This window comes from Chiloscyllium plagiosum, chromosome 4 (assembly GCF_004010195.1).
Source record: "Chiloscyllium plagiosum isolate BGI_BamShark_2017 chromosome 4, ASM401019v2, whole genome shotgun sequence".
NCBI classification, from domain to species: domain Eukaryota; kingdom Metazoa; phylum Chordata; class Chondrichthyes; order Orectolobiformes; family Hemiscylliidae; genus Chiloscyllium; species Chiloscyllium plagiosum.
In genome coordinates this window covers 108,367,852-108,384,347 of record NC_057713.1, presented here as the reverse complement: position 1 = coordinate 108,384,347, position 16,496 = coordinate 108,367,852, and positions in this window count along the sequence as shown.

The following is a 16,496-nucleotide window of genomic DNA, read 5'->3' as shown; positions in this document are numbered from 1 at the left end:
AGCAAGGAGACCAGAATTGCATGCAGTCGTCCAACAGCCTGACCAATGTCCTGTACAGCCGCAACATGACCTCCCAACTCCTCTACTCAATACACTGATTAATAAATGCAAGCATAGTCTCCTTCCTATCGGAAAGAAGTTGTGAAACTTGAAAGAGTTCAGAAAAGATTTACAAGGATGTTGCCAGGGCTGGGGGATCTGAGCTACAGGGAGAGGCTGAACAGGCTGGGGCTGTTTTCCCTGGAGCGTTGGAGGCTGAGGGGTGACCTTATAGAGGTTTACAAAATTAGGAGGGGCATGGATAGGATAAATAGACAAGTCTTTTCCCTGGGATTGGGGAGTCCAGAACTAGAGGGCATAGGTTTAGGATGAGAGGGGAAAGATATAAAAGAGACCTAAGGGGCAACGTTTTCACATAGAGGGTGGTATGTGTATGGAATGAGCTGCCATAGGATGTGGTGGAGGCTGGTACAATTGCAACACTTAAAAGGCATTTGGATGGGTATATGAATAGGAATTGGAGGGATATGGGCCAGGTACTGGCAGGTGGGAATAGATTGGGTTGGGATGTCTGGTTGGCATGGACGGGTTGGACCCAAGGGTCTGTTTCCATGCTGTACATCTCTATGACTCTCTGACTCTATACCGAATACTTTCAGCTCATGCTAAAGACTACCCTTAAATTTGTTTTCAAAATATAATATCTTCATTTTGTAGAGTTCACATGTTGTTAATTTTCTAGAATATAGAACAAGCGTGGCTATCCAAACATCAATTATCTGAATTTCAGATTATCTGAGCAAGATCTCAAGGTCCCATAAAAATGTTATCCATTATCCAAACAACCAGTTGTCCGAGCAAAATACTCTCTGCCCGCCTTGTTCAGATAATGAAGGTTGTTCTGTATATATTTTGTGATACACTAACCCCCTAAGTTGAGTTAAGTAATTCACTTCTACATTTTTTAGTAGAAATGTGTTTATTACAAGTAAAATGGATTTAATATTAAACAAAAGGCCTGCCTTCTTTCAAATTCAAAGAAAACTTGGCAGTCAACTAGAAGAAAGTGAGGACTGCAGATGCTGGAGATCAGAGTTGAGAAGTATGGTGCTGGAAAAGCACAGCCGGTCAGGCAGCATCTGAGGAGCAGGAGAATCGATGTTTCGAGTATAAGCCCTTCATCAGGCAGTCTACTGTCAGTCATCATCTAACTCATACATTCTCATGGCAATTCGCATGGCATCCACATTACAGGAGGGATATGATAACACTAGAGAGAGTGCAGAGGAGGTCTACCAGAATGTTGCTTGGGCTGGAGACTTTCAGTTACGAAGAGAAATTGGACAATCTGTGGTTGCTTTCCTTTGAGCGGAGGAGATTGAGAAGGTACGTTATTGAGATGTATAAAATTATGGAGGGCATTGACAGGTTAGACAGGGCACAATGGTAGTGTCCCCTACCTCTGACCAGGATGCCTGGATTCAAGTTCCACCTGGTCTAGAGATGTGTGATAACATCTCTGAACAGGATGATTGTGAAATATTGAGACAGAGTGAAACTTTTCCTTTTGATGGGAGGATGAATGGCAGGGAACATAGATTTAAAGTAAAGGGCAAGATGTTAGGAGCAGATGTGGGGAAAAACATTTTCATACAGAGGGTTGTGCGTATCTGGAACTTGCTGCCTTCAAGGGTGGTAAAGAAATCCGCATAACAGTCAAGAATTATTTAGACGTGCATTTGCAATGCCAGGGCATAGAAGGATATGGGCCAGGTGCTGGAAAATGGGATTAGAATATTTCGGTAGTTGTTTTCAACTGGCATGGATGCAATGGACTGTGAGACCTTTTCCTGAAAGGAAAAGTTTCACTCTGTCTCTTGACTAATCAGAGTCCATTCCCAATCTTTCAGCCCTCTTTTCCCCTACAATATAAATTATGTTTCACCTTTGCATTTGTATTTCTTGCAAACAGACCTGATAAGTGCAAGATAATAGCTTTGCCAAAACAAACTTTTTTCAACAATATAGAATATATATTAAAGCAATCAAGCCCATTTGAGAAATTCAAAATTCTCAGTCTGTTTTATGCAACAAAGAACTATGGGAGTAACTTTATTAACTTCATTACTTGGTCAGTAACTTGGCAACAGTTTGCTCAACCATTGTGGAATCCACCTGATTTGCATTGCTTTGAACCCATATGAAATTTGGTGGTTTAATTTATAACAATACCTAAACCAACTTACATCATGTTCTGCGATGACACAAATGATTAATTTATGATCATGATGTAGCCTTCTTGCCAGACTTGGTCAACTCTATCTGCACTCTGAAATGATCCAGCAGATCATTCTGTTATATTGAACAGAAGACCAATCACCACGTTTTCAGAGTAAATTAGTTTAACTAACATATACCAGCCTTGATGATATGCTCAATTCCTAGAATAAATAAATTAAATATTTAAATCGCAACTATAAATCAAAAATACTGGAAGTCTAAAACATTTTTCACATCTGAATATTTCAAGTATAACACATCATGAAAACTCATCCAAACCTTTACCAATTATTTTCTTTTAGGTGCTGACTGGTCTATTTCCAACATTTCCTGCTTCTGCTAAAAAGAACATTTTAACTAAATAAAATCTATTTATTTTCCTGTTTCCAGGTATTATGAAAAATGGAAAGGGTGGACAGAAAATAATCATTCCAGGTTCACACAACTGCTCAGGCTTCATAGAATCCAAATGGTGTGGAAGCAGGCCATTCAGCCAATCAAGTCCACACAGTCCCTCTGAAGAGCATCCCACCCAGAGCCACCCCCTAACTCTATCCCAGTAACCCTACATTTCCCATGGCTAATCCACTTGGCCGACACATCCCTGGATACTATGGGCAATTTAGCATTGCCAATCCACCTAATCTGCACAAGTTTGGTTGCAAGAGGAAACCGGAGCACCCAGAGGAAATCCACACAAACATGGGGTGAATGTACAAACTCTACATAGACAGTTGCCTGAGGGTAGAATTGAACGCAGATCCCCGATGCTGTGAGGCAGCAGTGCTAACCAATGAGTCACCATGCAAGAGGTGAAAGAAAGCAGGCTGAACCATAGTCCACATTTCAAATAAGAATTGAGTCCTTGATCATTGCTTCTACATTTATAATGGTGGTGAAACTAATATGCAGACAACCTTACAGAGCAGCCACAAAGTTTTAGAAGTGACACATTAATTCCCAATCGGTAGGTCTGAATTTCCAATCCTGACTAGGCAAGTTGCTTTTCTTCAGTTGTGAGTTTAGCTATACTTTGGTAAATAGAACACTTTGAATCTTGTAATTGGCAGGCTCTCGCCACTCCATCTCAAGAGGCAGAAATAGATGACAAGAATAGTTTGACTCCTGAAAACTGATCTCTTGTCACTTGATTGTGAAACAGCATGACAAGGACTCTGGAGACCACTGCAGTCTGGACCCTTCTGCCCTCCTTGCTATAACTGGAAAGTCATTAGCAAGGATCTAATGTAAAAATGCAAATAGATGTAAACCCATCTGAAAAAGTCATCAACTTAGCAACAAATAATCAGAGACTCTGTTTTTCTTTCATCCTATGCTGCACACAGCCTTTATAAGCAACATATTAGTAAGTAGTTGGTGCATACTGAGTCAATCAGATGCCCAGAGCTACAAACCTGTGACATGATGGTGGACAGATACGAAGGTGTTATGTCAACCAGTGCCAATTAATGTCCTTGACTGCAGTTTGCTGTAAATCTCTTGCTTCCAGGCACTCTTAGCAGCTCATGGGCGAAGTTATTCCCAAAGGGAATTGAAGCAATATTTAATGGCTGCATCAGCAGTATTTACACAAATGGCTCAATTATATTAGCATAATACTTAACAAGAGGAACAGAAACAAAATTTAATTTCAATTCTAAATTGTATAACTTTTTCTGCTTCTTTAGTGAAACAGAGCACAAAGTCCTGACAATAGAAACTGCTCTAAATTTTATTAATCATTGGGTAAATACCAAATTACAGTGTCAATCAGCTTACAACATACTAATACTTCATGGTATGTATTAAATGCTATGTTGATATTATAGTGCCACTTTTTGCAGAGGTCGTAGTGTAAGTGAGGCACTTTTCACTGAACACTAAAGGAGTGTATCATTAGCAAAGGTGCAAAATGCCATATTCTTTACTGATTCATTCTCCTAACCTACCTCCAACCAGTAAGGAAGAACAATGCCATAATCTAAAACTAGCCATTACATTGTGAATATTTTGAGGTTCTCATATTCATGAAGTTTTAACTTGCTGTAAAAACTGAGATTGACTCATGAGTATAAATGAGTCCTGAACTGACTGCAAAGGAAAGTTGTCTGAGACTGTCATCCAGGAAGGCTCAATTTGAATTGATCTTGTTCTGCCAACTTTATCTGAACCTACAGCAAGTCCTGTTTATCTATCACCTGTAAACTGACCTGTCCTTCAATCCCTCATTTTAAAAATCTCGCCTCATATTCAAATCTCTCCATTACATCCTTTCTCATTATCTCTCTAAACTAGTTCAGTCCTGCAGCCTCCAAGAACATCAATTTCTCTATTATTTTATGTGTCTCTCATTTCCTTTGCTCAACTATTGGTGCTGGTAGGTTTTGTAGTTGGGCTCAAACTTTGGGATCGCTCCAAAACTCCTTTATCTCTCCATTCTCTACCTTCATTAAAACACAGGGCTGGTTGTTTCAGCTGGCTGGCTGGTTTGTGATGCAGAGTGACACCAACAGCATCAGTTTACTGACTGAGGTCACCATGACAGTCTTCCCTTTTCAACCTTGCTCCATTTCTGACGCATGTTGATCCTCAAGTTAAATTCACAACTAGTTGTCTCTGTCTTTAATAAGACAGTGGGATTATGATGACTTTATTTAAACCTTATTCTTTGGCTCTAGTCATTTATTCTAATGTCTTCTATCTGTCTCAGTGTCAGCTTTTTGTCTGATTGAGCTCCTCTGAGGCACTTTAATATGGTTTATTACATTAAAGTCAAGATATCGGAAGAAGTAACAAGACAAGGGAGTACTCAGTGAATGGCAGGACACCAGGACGCTCAGAGGGATCTTGGGATGTTTGTCCACAGATCCCTGAAGGCAGCATAATAGGTTAATGTTGATCATTGCTGCAGAAAAGACTGAGACAGATCTGATAAAGGTGTATAAGACTATGAGGGCAGACACAGAGTGGATAGAATGCAGCTTTTTCCCTCATTTGAAGGATCAATAACAAGGGGGTATAATTTTAAGATGTAAGGCAAGAGGTTAAGAGTGGATTTGAGGAAAGCATTTTTCACGCAGAGGGTGGTGGGAATCTGGAGGACACTTCTGGGAGGGTAGTTGAGGTGGGAAACCTCACAGCCTTTAAAAAGTACTTGGATGAGCACTTGAAATGTCGTAACATTCAAGGCAGTAGGCCAAGTTTTGGAAAGTGGGACGATTGTAGGTTTTGAGCAGTTTTTTTGTTGTTGCAGACTTTATGGATCTAAGGGTCTCTTCTGTACTGTATGATGCAATGATTCTGTAAATATTAACTATGTTACGTTGGATCTTAACTACAGTTACAGATTTTTAGCACTACAAATTATATTTACACTATAAATATAGTATGACTATGAAGCAAAACTACTTTGAATCAATATTATAATTGTAATGTAAATACACTTTTAAACAGCAGTAAGTTTGTAAGCCTCTAGATGCACAGTTATTTAATGTGGTGCACTTGATGCTTTCAAATCCATGACATATTATCAACAGGATGAATGGGAGAGCAGTGGGACCTGACAGTTAAAGACCACTTGTACTTGAAACCATAATCTACAACACAAGTTCATCATAACCTGTTGAGAACAGCAATATTTCCGCTGGAATCCTACCAGAGTGCTGGAAGCATTAAAAATAAATCACACAAGATGCTATTTCTTCTATTAATACTTCAGCAGTAATGAATGGTATTGAAAAATTAAGAAGATTTGCAAATTGTAACTACATCCACATTGTGATGACTTTTTGAAACCTGTTTGTATTGTGAATTATTTATGCAATTTGGCCCATTTTACAAAAAAAGGTGATATTTAGGAACCCATCATTTCTGCCCTAAATTCTGTGGATGTGTAAAAGTGTTGATCAGATTGGTTGCTCTATAAATTTTTAAATCAATGTAACAAACTGTTTCAATGTAATTAACTGTTTCAAACAGTAAATCATACATTGAAAACATATTTCAGTATTTTGTATGGCTATCCGAATGGAGGAGTAAGCAATTTTTGGTACTAAATTACAGAAAAGGTTGTGAGTTTTGTCACTGCATACCTGCTTTTGAGGCTTAGTTGATTATATGGAGAGCAGTTTAGTGTTTGTGGACTATTGAGAATTAATTTTATTAGCCTTTCAAATGTGGGATAGATTCTGTGAAATGGATGACACAAGAATTCACCGGAGACCCTGATGTCATTCAGTTCCAACTTTCATCAGCAGCAGGTAAACTATGGCCTGGATCTTCTGATAGAAAAATAGCCATTGCAGCAGCATACAGAGGAGTTGTATATTGGGACCAAGCAATAGTCATGACTTAGCTGATTCTGCAGATATTGTCCAGGAAGCTGGAATTTCTAATGGCTAATCACCTGACATTTGGAGCCCTCCATGAAATCTCCCAACTTGGAGTTAGAGTCGGAGACTTCAGATGATTTGAATAATTAGTTGGAAAATTTATGTTTTAAACCCTGCTTTAACTCCTGGCTAACAATAAAACTGGACTCCACCCCCAAATAATGCATCAATAACCCCACTGGCAGCCCCCAATTACCATAGCCCCAACACTCACCACCTAACCAATTCCTGACTCTTCATAAACCCTCCAGATGCCCTCACCCATTTGAGCCACCCCTGTCGTACATGCCTACCCATCCTTCAACACCCAGCACCACAACACCCACCCCACCAGCATTCTCCTGCAACCTGAGACCCTAGTCTCCCTTCCCAAACAAACCTCTTGCATGCAAGCCTCCTTACTGGACTTGATTCCCACCGCCACAACTCCCAAGCACTGACTCCTCCCAACTTTCCACATCCTTCTGATTTGATTCCCTTGACCACTGATTTAACACTCACCCAACAGCCTCCAACTCAACCTAGAATACCCCAAATGCTCGCCACTTACCTGCCATCCTACCCTCTTACCACCTGGCATCCGTCCCCCTATCCAGCTGCTACTGTCCCCCTCCACCTTTTCGCCATCTACCCCTTTATCCATCTGTGTGCCGTAATCTAGCAGGCACTCTATCCTCTCATCCACTGACACCCGGCCCTTTCAGTCATCTGCTACACCCCTCCACCTCACCCCACCCAATTATCTTACACACTTACCTCTTCTCAGTACTTGTCGAAGTTTTTTCAGAACCTTTAAACTATAGAAGATGATACTGCTACACGAGGAGTGTGGTTTCAGCATCAATCCTGTCTGCTGTCTGGAAAGATTCCTAAATTGCTTTTTGCTGCTTTAGCTCACCTGAAAAAGCTGCTCACAAATGTGACAAATTTTAGTCTGATTTTCTGACTCAGTTCAAAAGATACAGTTCAAAAAATGCAAGTCGTACAATACTATGTGACTGAAACTACACTCACAGAGCAGATGGATAACATGATCTTTATGCAATGGTTATTACTTTATGAGGAATTTTGTTTTTCATAATTGCTGTACGAGAATGACAGAGGTTTTCAGATCACCAACTTGTTAAAGCTGACAGCTCTGTCTTGAGTCCTGTTGCCACCTCTGTCATATTGAGGTGATGGCTTGATTCATGGTTGATCGGAAATAGATGGGATGGGAGCAGGAGCATTTGCTGGCCTGTGAGGATTAGTCTGCTCTTAGGAATACTGGGCATTAGTATTGGTTCAAAAAGATGTAAAAGAGTCAGGGTCCCAGTGGAGTTTGAGTCTAAAGGCAGAATTCAAGAGAACACCGACTCTGAAACTTATATACCAAGCTTTCCTGCACAGCCATATGGTGTTCCATTGCAGCAGGGGCAGCTAAAGGGCCATGTTCTGCCTGGTAGGTCGTGGAAGTGTGCACAAGAAATCCGCAGCAGGCAAGCTAACTAGGTAAAGCTTATCCAAGGCTGAGAGCAGACTCAACTGTCCACAACTCTCCAGAAAGGTCAGTATTGACATATGCAACTTGTTACAGGCAAAGTTATAACGCATAGGCCCAAAGACAACCAATACCCATGTCTCTGGAAATCAGTTGGCATTTACACCTCTGATACATTCCATGAATCTGTGCATTGGAACCTGCGTACAGTCTCCAGGCAGCAGCTTATTGATGCATCAAGGAAGTGACCCAAGCCTTATTCAAGAAAGCTGGTGACTATATGTGTTACTTGAGTGACCTTGATAGCAGAGACATCCTTCAACTTCAGGACCAACGCTGACTGCTGTCAATGAAAGGTGTCATCAATCATACACATGGCCATCAAAGGCTCACATACCAGCCATTGGCAGCTTCATCAACAAGAAGACTTTCTATTCCATCAACATCTAACTAGATTGCAATCATTGAAAGTGTTTTCTGCAGGTGGGTGCCTGCTTCCTCTGGAATAGCCATATTATTTACGTACAGTATTTCAACAATCCCAGTACCACAGCCATTCTAGTTTGCATCCAAGGGTGGATCCTCAGGGACAAGTGTTACTTATGTCTATGATGAACTCTCGCTGCAATAGCGGAACGGTACAATATTTATCATGGGTTTGTTTGTGAGACTGTTGATCAGGCCAATGGGTCGCTGCAGATGAGATTCAAACACCCAGTCCAATTCAGCAGAGCCCTGCAGCATTCCCCAGTGAGGAAACCTTGTATTGTCCTTGTCTGCAGTATTCAGCGCAATCTAACAACGAGATGGTAGAAGCCTTGATTCATGAGTGGTTGATTGCTGTTCCTCATTGGACAAGAAGGAGATGAAGGAGGACGCTGAACAGATGGAACAAAATGATAAACCCTCCTGGCTGAAGCAAGAGAAAATGAGAGTGCTTACAGGAAACTTAAGTTCACAAGATCCACACCAGCCTCCTGCAACCACGATCCTCTTTCATGCCTGTGAAATGAAGACTCACTCTTACGTTGACCTGACCAAACCTTCCTCAAGTCACAATCACAGTCTCTCCACATTCACTGACACAACTGAAGAGCTGACCAAACTCAACCTGCTTCTACAAAAGGAGCTCACTGAAGGATCATAGATGTAGGTGACATCTGAAAAGGCACTATAAATAAATAAATGATCAAAATCAGTAACTGTGGAACAGATGTTTTCACTATTCTATGAAGTGCAATGTTTAAATACATGTGCACCCCAAATGCACCTAAGTGCTCCTCCTAATGCATATGGAGTGCTTCTAAGAAGATGTAACCTCTGCATTGGACTCAATGTCTGTCTGTCCTCCAGAAGTGACAACAATTGTTTGAGAGAACACAGGAGCTAAAAACTTCGCATGAACTCCTCATCATTTCTGACTGTGGACCTCCCTATATTCAATGATGAACAAATGAACTTGACATCTCCTTACTCTCTTGGGATGTCATTCTTGTCTGTTATTCAACAATCATCCAACCATTTTGTGAACCAGCCAGTTCCGGGACCTCCTCTGCCGGCATCAGAGATCTGTTGGTAGGGATGCCCCCACTCATCTTGGGATTCCCTTTATTGTTGTGGGGCTACTTCACTTACAGGCAGGAGGAGGGTCAATGACATTCCACACAACAACCAGTTGGTGGCATTTATTTGGCCTATGATTTGTTCCACAGTGCCCGCTTCACATGTTTCACTTGTAGGGGAGCCAAAACTACTGAGCTGGCTGTTGTTGAGATGCAGCCATGCATCATACTGCAGCTAAGGCTGATCGTCCCCATTGCTAGCACCAGGTTGATCACTCCATTCAAGAATAAAACACCTTCTCATCTTGCCAAATGCTAAGCCCTTTGAGGTGAATAGTTTATAGGACTCATCCTGGAGGCTGAAAGAGTTTGTTAACTCTTTTGCTGCTCTACATACCCTTGGATTGGAGGTAACAGTTAGTCTGCTAATCTCTGATCTTATCTCCATCCAGGTTTACTCTGTTAGCTGGAGGGTCTGTTCCGCCTGTCCCTTGGGAAGAAAAGCCACACTTTTCCTGCAGGAAGGCATCGATAAATTATAGTGCCTTTTGGTATGCCTGCTACTCCAGGTTAGCCATTGCTTTGACTCCCTGGTTGATCCACAAGTTTTCCATTTGCTTTCACAGTGATCAGCTTTTGAACTGCCTGAATTGTAATGTTCTGCCTCTGAGGTTCTTGGGTTACATTATTCAGCCTAGGGGTTCTTGGAGTGCAGTATGCAACCTGTGGATTCTTGGATTATAGTTCAGCTTCTGGGATTGGTGAATTACAGTGTCCAGCTTCTCATTTCTTGGATTGTAGTTCAGCTTCTTGGATTGGTGAATTACGGTGTCCAGCTTCTCATTTCTTGGATTGTAGTTCAGCCTCAAAGATAAAAAGGAGAAAGTGAGGACTGCAGATGCTGGAGATCAGAGTCGAGAGTGTGATGCTAGAGAGGCACAGCCAGCCAGGCAGCATCTGAGGAGCAGGAACATAGCCCTTAATCAGGAATGAGCATAAGCTTCTCATTCCTGATGAAGGGCTTATGTCCAAAATGTTGATTCTCCTGTTCCTCGGATGCTGCCTGACCTGCGGTGTTTTTCCAGCACCACACTCTCGACATGGCACCTAGGGTGCCTGGATGGCAGTGTTCAGCACTAGGGTTCTTGGTTTACAGCATTCAGTCTCTGGAATTCTTAGGTGACAATGTTCAGCCTCTGGTACATCAGTGCTGTTTGGAGCATGCAAGGATGGGTCAATTGCAAGGTTTTGTTTGCAAATAGTGGTAGCACCTAGCTCTGCATTGGGTGTTGCAGGGTTTGGTGCACTGGGGTCTGCTGCCACAACAGCATTAGACTGGCTGATTGCCTCCAGCAGTGGGCCTCCCCAAAGGAGGTAGCCAGGGCTCTTGCTGGCTTTCCAGCAGATGGGCAAGATCCCCATCATTGCAGTAATACTGCCCATACTGATTGTGTTGTGACAGTACAAAACCTTCCTATATTTTAATGTGGAATACAAAGAACAAACAAAGAAAAACAATGCAACATCATGAGAAAAAAAAACACAAGAAGCGTAATCAGTAGAGCATTGTAAAATTGAAGTCCAGTTGTGAAAACAGACGTAACAGTTTTGGAGGAGAAGTGGAAGGTAATGAACTCAAACCAGAGGCTGGATTCATGCTCAGACGTCACATATCATAATGTTATAACTGCAAAATATTGGACTAGTGCTTCTTAATTGACGCTATCTCAGAAAATTAACTCTAAATGAAATTTTTTTGCCTCATACAATTCGAGTGTGAGTATCTTTTAAATCTCTCATGATTGAGTTCAGGATAGATACCATTGCCATTAGGCAATACTATCTTATGCTGGCATTTCCTATTAGAACACAAAAGATAAAACGAGATCTGATGGAACTCCTTTGGAATTTTATAATGTAAATAGGTAAAACACTATTTTCACACATCTGTGATTAGAGGGTGTGAATTTAACATAATCACCAAGGGAATGAAGGGAAAGTCAGAAGAAAAACAAAATCATGCACTGAGTTGTTCGGACATGAAATGACTTACCAGGAGCAATGATGGCAATAGAATCCACAAAAACTCTTTAAAAGGCAAGTGGTTAAGAGTTTGTAAAATTAAAAGGCTTGAGTCAAAAGCATTGGAATGGACTTAATGGATACCTCCTCCAGAAAGCTGGCAAAATCCCCATCGCCTGCAGTAAATTCTACGTGGGCAAATTGTGACAGCGTAATCCTTTTGTATATTTTAAATGAAAAACAAGAGAAAAGCAAAGGAAAATAAGAGAGGTGATGAAGTGAATGGCCTCATTATATCCCATAGATTTCTGTGATTCTACGATCATTTATTATTTGTTATTCACCCGGCTGGTTTCCATGTGCTACATCCATATGTGTCTTACTCAGGTTAATGTTTTCTGAACACAAAATATGTCCTCTGCCTCGACTAAAGGTTAACCACTGACCTTGGAAAAGTTACAGGAAGACACAGTTAAAAAAAAGGAGCGATGACACAAGTTTTGTTTCAGAATATGTTGTTACTACCTAGAGTCATAGAATCATAGAGATGTCCTGCATGGAAACAGACCCTTGGTCCAACCCGTCCATGCCGACCAGGTACCCCAACCCAATCTTGTTCCACCTGCCAGCATCCGGCCCATATCCCTCCAAACCCTTCCTATTCATATACCCATCCAAATGCCTTTTAAATGTTGCAGTTGTACCAGCCTCTACCACTTCGTCTGGCAGCTCATTCCATACACATACCACCCTCTATGTGAAAAAGTTGCCCCTTAGGTCCTTTTTATATCTTTTCCCTCTCACCCTAAAGCTCTGCCCTCTAGTTCTGGACTCCCCCACCCTAGAGAAAAGACATTGTCGATTTATCCTATCCATGCCCCTCATAATTTTGTAAACCTCTATAAGGTCACCCCTCAGCCTCCGACACTCCAGGGAAAACAGCCCTAGCCTGTTCAACCTCTCCCCATAGCACAAATCCTCCAACCCTGGCAATATCCTTGTAGATCTTTTCTGAACCCTTTCAAGTTTCACAACATCTTTCTGATAGGAAGGAGACCAGGATCCTGTTGTAATCTGAGGTAACCCTCTTCGCTGTGAACTACAACTCCAATTTTGGTGTCATCTGCAAACTTACTAACTGTACCTCTTTTGCTTGCATCCAAATCATTTATATAAATGACAAAAAGTAGAGGACCCAGCACCGATCCTTGTGGCACTCCACTGGTCACAGGCCTCCAGTCTGAAAAACAACCCTCCGCCACCACCCTCTGTCTTCTACCTTTGAGCCAGTTCTGTATCCAAATAGCTAGTTCTCCCTTTATCCCGTGAGATCTAACCTTGCTAACCAATCTCCCATGGGGAACCTTGTCGAACGCCTTACTGAAGTCTATATAGATCACATCTACTGCTCTGCCCTCATCAATCCTTTGTAACCTCTTCAAAAAACTCAATCAAGTTTGTGAGACATGATTTCCCACGCACAAAGCCATGTTGACTATCCCTAATCAGTCCTTGCCTTTCCAAATACATGTGCATCTTGTCCCTCAGGATTCCCTTCAACAATTTGCCACCACCGAGGTCAGGCTCACCGGTCTATAGTTCCCTGGCTTGACCTTACTACCTTTCTTAAAGAGTGGCACCACGTTAGCCAACCTCCAGTCTTCCAGCACCTCACCTGTGACTATCGATGATGCAAATATCCCAGCAAAAGGCCCAGCAATTCCTTCTCTAGCTTCCCACAGAGTTCTAGGGTACACCTGATCAAGTCCTGGGGATTTATTCACCTTTGTGCATTTCAAGACATCCAGCCCTTCCTTCTCTGTAATATGGACATTTTGCAAGGTGTCGCCATCTATTTCGTTACCTTCTATATCTTCCATATCCTTTTCCACAGTAAATACTGATGCAAAATACTCATTTAGTATTTCCCCATTTTCTATGGCTCCACACAAAGAAAATGGGGGAGATACTAAACGAGATCTGCCTAAAAGGCTGTTACCAAAACAGATTAAAATTACTTTCAAAAAGGAATTGAATATATCAAAAATATTGCAGGCCTGTGGAAAAGATTAAGGGAGTTGGACAAATTTGGAGTCTCTTTTAAAGAACTGGCAGAGCTAACGGGCCTAATGTCCTCTTTTTCTCTTGTATCATTTGATGCAAAATTTTATATTTTAAATGCAAAATCCAAAGTTAAAATGATGTTACGTATATCATTAAGAAATCAATACATTTTTATGTATCAATCAAAATAATAATTATTCCCTTTATGCACTTAATTACCAAGACTGGAAAGCTTTCATGATAAATGTGGTCTTGTTAGCTTCAGATCAACAATTTCCGTCAGAGAATGTCATGAGAAAAGGATGATGTAACTAATATGTTGCTCCCCAAAGCTGGCAGTTAAATCTCGTGCAAACTCTGAATATCTTGTACATATGGCAGTTTAATATAGAGAGGCAGAGAAAAGTTAATAACTTTAGAATGATATTTACTAGTGGGCTCACTATTCATCCCTGGCAAAACAATTAAGCAAATATATATAGGGATATTTGGCACCCTTCAGAAAACAACTCGAGTCAGTATGACTGCTGAGGCTGAGCACTTTCAATTCTGCACCAAGCTTTGTGAAACATGCAGGAATTTTAAATCAGTGTACAATCTGAAACGTTAATGATAATGGTTCAATAATCAACTTCTCATCCAGGATTGATCCACAAACTTCCATCCCTCCAACACTGACACTCAGTAACAGTAGTGTGTGCTATTTGCAACTTACTTTTTTTGTTGTATGAATGACTTCTGTCATTGATGTAGGCAACGTGATGGAGCAACTTGTAAAACCTTTCACTGTATTTTTCATGTAAACGTATATGTAACAATAAATTTCTATTCTATTCTAAGATGCACTGAAGAAATTTGCCAAAGATAATCAGACAGCACTTCCGAACCCACAACTACTTACATCTAGAAGGACAGGACAGCAAATAGATGGGAACACTATTACTTGCAAGTTCTTTTCCAAGCTACTCACCATCCTGACTTGGAAATATATTGCCATTCCTTCACTATCGCTGGTAAAAGTCCTGGAATTCTATCTCTAAAGGCATTGTGGGTCTACTTACAGCACACTGACTACAGAGGTCAAAAAGGCAGCTCACCACTACCTTCTCAACGGCAACCATAGATGGGCGATAAATGCTGGCCAACCAGCGATGCCCACATTCCATTGTTGAATTAAAAAAGAACATACAACACCTTTTAAGTACAGCAAACTTTGTTGTCACACTATGAATGACACATTATGAACCAACATTCTCAATAAACTGGCACAAATTATGTACCTCAAATATATGAAATTTATTCTGTCCAATTATTATATTTTTAAAAATTTATTTACCACAATGTAAATATACTTGTTCAATTAAATGGCCAGACAAAATATCAACAGTCAATTCAATTTCTCCTCAAACACCATGGTGCACTGTGATATCTGAATGATCATTTGCGGGTGTGAGTGAGAAGGGTCTCTGCTGCTAAGTTCTGTTTCAGCCAAAGTTGCATTATTATTTAAGTAATTTACACTATAAATAAAGTATAACTGAGATTTGTATACCCCGGCTTTACATTTCTGTTGCTGAGCATGTGATTTTACTTGGATTTGGTGGACCTCTTGATTGTCCAGAACATTTGACCAACCAGCACACTCCTTGTCCCATCAGTGCCAGTTAATAAAAGGTTTGCTGTAGTATGATTATTGATTCATTAACTGTAACTCAATTATGGCCCAGTGCATGTACAATCATTTTTAATGACTGGGTTCCATCTCTATGTGCCTGGAATATAAAATAACTTTACAAAGACTAGTATCCTGTCACAAAGTCACCCTTTATTTACACATGGTGAGTCCTTGACACTGATTCAGCTTCCTTAGAGTCAGCTCTCAGAATGACCAGGGTATCTGACACTCCTATTCTTGATTTGGAGACATTTGAGATGAGAGATTTAACAAACAACCCAGGTCTTTTTCAATATATAATTTCAAAGTCACCCTTTATTTACACATGGTGAGTCCTTGACACTGATTCAGCTTCCTTAGAGTCAGCTCTCAGAATGACCAGGGTATCTGACACTCCTATTCTTGATTTGGAGACATTTGAGATGAGAGATTTAACAAACAACCCAGGTCTTTTTCAATATATAATTTCATAAATATACACTGTAAATTTTTGCTATAAATTCTGTGTCTTACAATCTTATTCTCCACAACCAGCTGATGAAGGAGCAGCACTCCAAAAGCTAGTGCCTCCAAATAAACCTGTTGGACTATCTCCTATTCTTATCTGTCAGCTAGGGCTCCCTGACTGGACCAGATTAACAGCCCCAACCAGGGAACTCATACTATATGAGATCCATCTGCCTGACCTCGTTACAATCATTATAGAATGCACTGCCTGTGAAAGTAGATGAGGCAAATAACATCACAACCTTTAAAAAATACTTGGATGGATGTTTGAAGTGTCTTAACGTTTAAGGCTATGGGCCTAGTATAGGTAGTAATATAGGTAGTAGTATATTTTTTAGTGGTACACAGTTGATGGGCCAAAGGGCCTCTCCAGTAATGAATGATTCTATGACTCTATGTCACCAGTACTGATGAAGGAGGCAGCTATTCCATTGAGATGGGCTCCATTTAAACAGGATTAATGTCAGCGTTCTGGTGGAACACATAAACTAGAGTTGAGAGCGGGATCAGATGAC